This window comes from Fukomys damarensis, unplaced genomic scaffold (genome assembly GCF_012274545.1).
Source record: "Fukomys damarensis isolate Sample0158 unplaced genomic scaffold, DMR_v1.0_HiC HiC_scaffold_3, whole genome shotgun sequence".
Taxonomy (NCBI): Eukaryota; Metazoa; Chordata; class Mammalia; order Rodentia; family Bathyergidae; genus Fukomys; species Fukomys damarensis.
Genome location: NW_022900915.1, coordinates 43,403,051 through 43,408,326, shown reverse-complemented (window position 1 = coordinate 43,408,326; position 5,276 = coordinate 43,403,051). Strand labels below are relative to the sequence as shown.

At 48.9% G+C, this 5,276-nt stretch overlaps 1 protein-coding gene across 1 annotated transcript in view; it reads left to right on the top strand.

Annotated features, from left to right (window-relative positions):
* The first annotated feature begins 243 nt into the window (after nucleotides 1-243).
* Nucleotides 244-5,276, top strand: part of Atg10 (autophagy related 10) — a 227,104-nt gene continuing 222,071 nt past the window's right edge. The window contains exon 1 of the mRNA XM_010642752.3: nucleotides 244-752. The gene's annotated coding sequence lies outside the window, so the exon portion shown is untranslated. The remainder of the gene's footprint in view (nucleotides 753-5,276) is intronic.

Sequence of the window (5,276 nt, the reverse complement as noted above, 5' to 3'; positions counted from 1 at the left end):
GCACAGCCCCTCTGCCGGGCTGCACACAAGCAGCTTCAGAGTGACAGAAACGCGAGGCCAAGCACCCCTCAAGCCAGTGAATAGCTTTACGAAGACCAGTGCGATTCCTAAGCATCTCGGGAGGCACTGCGGTTCCTGATTGGTCCTCTCAGTACTGGGCCACACCCATTGGTTGTGACGTCCTCCATAGCTCATTGTCCTGAGGCCACGCAAGCCAGTCAGCGGGGGCAGCACCCCAGCATTTCCTGAGCGACCAGGGCGGCATGCTTTGTGTCCATTGAATCGACGTCAGAGACAAGTTTATATGGCCATTCACTTCCCACGCTCTTTATGGCATGCACTGAACAGCAAATAACGCAAAGCTTCACATGCAGTAGAGAACAGTCAACTATTACGTGAAAATGTAGCAGTACCGCTCCACTGCAGGAGGCTGTTCAGGCGTGACCCGGAGGGGCTGGACGGCGTCCGCGGTGCCCAGTTCCTCACCTCCCAGGTTCCACGGATCTCTCCTGGTGTGCTCGCAGAGGGCGTCTCCGAGACACTCAGCGCCTGCCTCTAATGAAAAGTGGACCGGGTGTGGATGCGCTCCCAGGGCCTACTGCGCTGCGGAAGGTGGGACCTGAGCCTCTGGAACAGGCTGTGACTGTCTGTTGCTGGCCGTCCGTCCGTTTTGGCCCTGCTCCTTCTAGTTTGACCTGATTCTCTCCATTGTTATCCCTTTCTCAGAACACCAGGACGTAATTTACACCCAGGTACGAAATCTTTTTTGTGTCAAATGCACATTCAGTGAGGTTAAGATTATAAGTGCTTCCCATGTAAAATCACACCAACCATTTACGTTTTTTAGCGATAACTTTATTATAAAAAGTGACACGGTGATGATGATAATGCATTATTTTTTCTTAACAAAAATACAAGTGTATGAGGGAGGGAAATCATGCAGGATGCCCTGACCTGGAGGCAGCCGTTGTGACTGAGGTTTTACTCTTCCTCCGGTTTTCTGTGGGACCCTAAAAGAGGACAGTAGCTGACCCTAGGTCATCTTTCCGTGTTCAAAACTGCGATCGTTGAATTAGTATGTCATCCCACTGCCTTTACGCAGCAATTCCATTTTTTTTTTTTTTTTTGTACCAGGATCGAATTCAGGTCCTTGTGCTTGCAAGGCAGGTAGTGGAACCACTGAGCTAAACCCCCAACCCCTTTTTAAAATGCATTTTATTGGTTTTGTTTGTTTTAATTCCATAAATTTAAAAATGAATATTTTTGGTCTTCACACCCTGCCTGGCTAGGCTTGTTACCAAGCTACTTTTATAGCAGTGTAGAAGACCCACAGGTTAAGAGCAGGTAAATGGCTGTCCAAATGTACATGCCCAACAAGTGACAGAAAGTAAGCCTCTCATCGCCCTTGTGGTATTGGGGATTGAACCCTGGGGTGCTCTACTGCTCAGCCCTTTTTACTTTTTATTTTGAGGTAGACTCTCACTAAGTTGCCTAGGCGACACATCTTCAGGGTGGTGACGCCCATGACAAAGCCACTGGCAGATTTGGAATGCAGTAAGGGCCTCGACCTGGGTCCCAGAAACCCCCTCCAACACTGTGCCCCGGAAAGATAAGAGGTTGACCTATGAATCTGGGGGAGCGGGGAACATTCTGACCACAGCACATGGACCTTCTCTTTCACAAAATGCACTGCACCAAGCTAGCAGTAATCCTGGTGCAGCACAGTGACGAGATTGCAAGTTCAAGCCCGGCCTGTGCCATGAAATAGTTTATTTAGTGAGACTTTGTCTCAAAATACAAATGAAAGAAATACATTTTGTTAAAAAGGCTGGGGATCTAATCCAGTGCATAGACCTTGATTTTGATGTCCAGTTTGAGGCCAGCCTGGGCTACATAGTGAGACTCTGTCTCAAAAACACATAACAACAAAAAGGCACACCGATCCCACCCTGTTCAGGTTTGATTGGCCGCATTCCTGTCTGTCTTGTATTGAGGTGTGGCCCACGAATAGTGAGGACGTGTGTGTGAGTGACAGGGACTGACAACAGTGAAAAAACTAAGAAACTGACCCCATAACTTTAAACTCGTGTTCCCTTACAGGGCCATACTACCCAGAGGATACTTTAAGTTAGTATTTTAGAGTATCCTATAATCGTTTCTCTTACTTTCTCTCCCTGTTTTCTCTGTTTCAGACAGAGTCTTGTTATGTATTCCAGGTTGGCTTGTGATCCTCCTATCTCAGCCTCCCACGTGCTGGCATTACAGGCATGCACTGCTACACCTGGCTCTGTAATCATTTGTCTAACACTATTTTCTTTATGAGTCTCAATAAAGCAAAACCATAAAAGCCGAAGTTTTTGTTTTTGGGAGGCCCCGAGTGCACCGTGGACATCCAAAGACTAAGAGCCAATGGGAACCTGCAATGACGCTGAGGAGAAGGCAGGTTGGGCTCTGAGAGAACCAGGGCACAGCCCTGCAGCTGGCGCAAGAGGACATCAGCAGTGAGCTCCGTGCCTGAGCAAAACCGACATCAAGTTGAGGGTGGGCAGGGGTTTCGGCTTAGGACACTGTCACCTGCAGTCTTGGCTTTCCTGCCTGTAGCATGTGTGTTTCACTGTCCTGGTTAGCACGGGCCTTTGCTTCAGTGACAATGGAAGTGACAACCAAGGCTCAGATTCACAGGACAACAACTTTAATGGAAGTAAGAGGACAGGGAAAGTGAGTTGGGCTTGAGGCGCTGACAAAGCTCCAGCTGGTTTTAAAGGAAAGTAAGAGAAACCTGGGGGGGGAGGTTCAGTCTTAGGAAATTTTGGAAGCCCAGGTCTGGCGAAGGGCATCAGCCCGGCCTGTTCAGCAAAAGATTGGGATCATTTTTCTGGGGGCTGTGGTGGGCTGGGGTCTGCTCTGTCTTTATCTTAGATCTGCTCTGTTTTGTTTTGATTTGGGGTTGGTGGCACTGGGGATTGAACCCAGAGTCTTAACACTGAGCTACATCCCCAGCCCTTTTTAGTTTTTATTTTAAAACAGGGTCTCACTAAATTGCCTGGTGAAGGAACTTGAGATCCTCCTGCCTCAGCCTCACACAATGCTGGGATTACAGTCCTGCACCATCATGTTCTGCTTCAGTCCTGGTTCTGTGGCTCCAGGAGGAATCCTTTCGGCTTAGAAGCACTTGGGTTCCTGCAAGAGCATCTGTCCAGCTAGGGGTGGGCTTGGGGGTGCAACATCAGCCCCACCAGGGGCCACAGCTCCCCCCTGGGAAGGGGACCCCTTCAGGCTCTGCTCTCTGTGGCATCTGAGGGCAGGTTTAGGGAATGACTGCAGACTTCTAGGCTTTGCTGCCAACTGGATGTCCCTGCAAATCCAGAAGCTCACCTGAGTCACTGTCTCCATGTTCTTGGTCTTGAACCCAGGGCGGGCAAATCTGTGTGAGAGACACCCCAAGTGAGAAGTGAGCCTGCTACCTGGCCTGAGATTTTATTCTGAAGTAGAAAGGGAAACAAAGAGGAGGGAGGAGAAAGAGAACAAGAGGAGGTGGAGAGGAAGGAGAAGAAGATGAGGAGGAAGAGGAAGAAGAGGAGAAAAGCAGGGAGGGGAGGAGCGGGGAGGCCAAGTTTCTCCCCGACTCGTCCATGCAGGCCTGACCCCTAGGCCCTTTACATCTGGAGTTTATGAAATCAGCTGTGCGCGAGGCCATGGACCACCATCAGTGTCTTCTCCATAACTCACTGTTACAGTGCCCAGGCTGGGAGGCAAGGCCACAGCCCTAAGGACGCTGTGCTTTCCAGGGCTGCAGGGTGACACAGAAGGACCAGTACAGACGTCCTCTGATCGTTTGGTGCCTGTTTTTGGCAGATGAGCCATGAAATGAAACACATCTCCATTGCAAACAAGTATTTCTTAGAAGTTGACATGGCTTGTGCTTAAAATGCATTCCCAGAAGAGCGAGTGTAATGTTAAGTAATGCTCTTATTTTTTGCACGTAAAGGCTTTATGTTTCTTTAAAAGAGATAACTAAAGCTCAATGCTTTACAAAAAATCAAATGTGTCACTTCAATTGGCAGCTACCAATTAACGCATAGTTGTCGAAAATGTTAGTTGAAGCTCATTTTTACTAGCAGTTTTTCTAAAGATGAGTTTTAATCTGCTGGGCACGGTAGTGCACACCTGTCTGCACTGAAAGAAGCTGAAGCAGGAGGATCGCCAAGAGTTCAAGACCACCCTGAGCATAGTGAGTTCAAGATGAGTATGGGCTACACAGTGAGACCCTGTCTTAGGAAAAAATGAGTTGGAATCTATCTTGAATTTGGCAAATTTTATGAGTTTCAACAAATAAAACAAGGGCTTAGTCATCAATATAGTCAATGATGAAGATATAGACTAATTTCTTAGGCCCCTGAATCCCCCACTCTTCTATTGGTCAACTTCTTCCTCAATCCTGAGCCCTGGTCGTCACCGAGCAGCATTCTGTTCCTTTCTGGAAACATTAGGAGCTCACAGGAAATCGCACAGCAGTGCTGAGAGTCCCGGTGCTCACTGCCGCTTTCCCCCTCAATGGTGTCTTAAAAAACCGCTTGAAGAATTGAAGCGCGACCCGAAACATGCAGCTGGGCTTTCCTCACTCCTTGGCCTGATCTGACGCCTTTTCCAGCCAGTTTAATTCTGGTGTCTGGGATTTCAGGCTCGTGACCTGTTTCTGGGTGTGCCTCGGTTTCCTGGTAGATGCGGATGGCGCAGAGCCCCACGTGTGGGTCAGGACTGTCATGTACTTTTTTTTGCATTATTTAGTTCCTATCATGGATCACAAGTTTAAAAGCCTTTTATGAACCCTATAAAGGTAAAGAATAGTCCAATAAAGTGTGACGCTCTGGGGAACTTTCACAAATTATTCTTATTACTATCATTTTGCAGTACTGGGCACTGGACCCAAGGCCTTTGACTGGGCAACACTCCTACCTCCTCGTTTTAATTTTTTAATTTGAGACAGAGCCTTGCTAAATTGCCAAGGGGCCCAGGCTGGGCTCCAACTTGCGATCCTCCTGTCTCAGCCTTCCAGAGTGCTGGGATCACAGGTAGGGCCCACCATGCCCAGCACGTAACTGTAATTTCTAATCAGGTTCTTTTTTCATGGGGAAGAACTCTGCGTCTGAGCGAACCAGCGATAAATGCGGGGGTGGGCGTGGCCGGCGGGCCTACCAGGGGCGCACCGCCCACAGAGGCTGTGACGTCACCCGTCTGCGCGAGGAGGGCAGCTCAGTGCGCATGCTCAGAGCCGG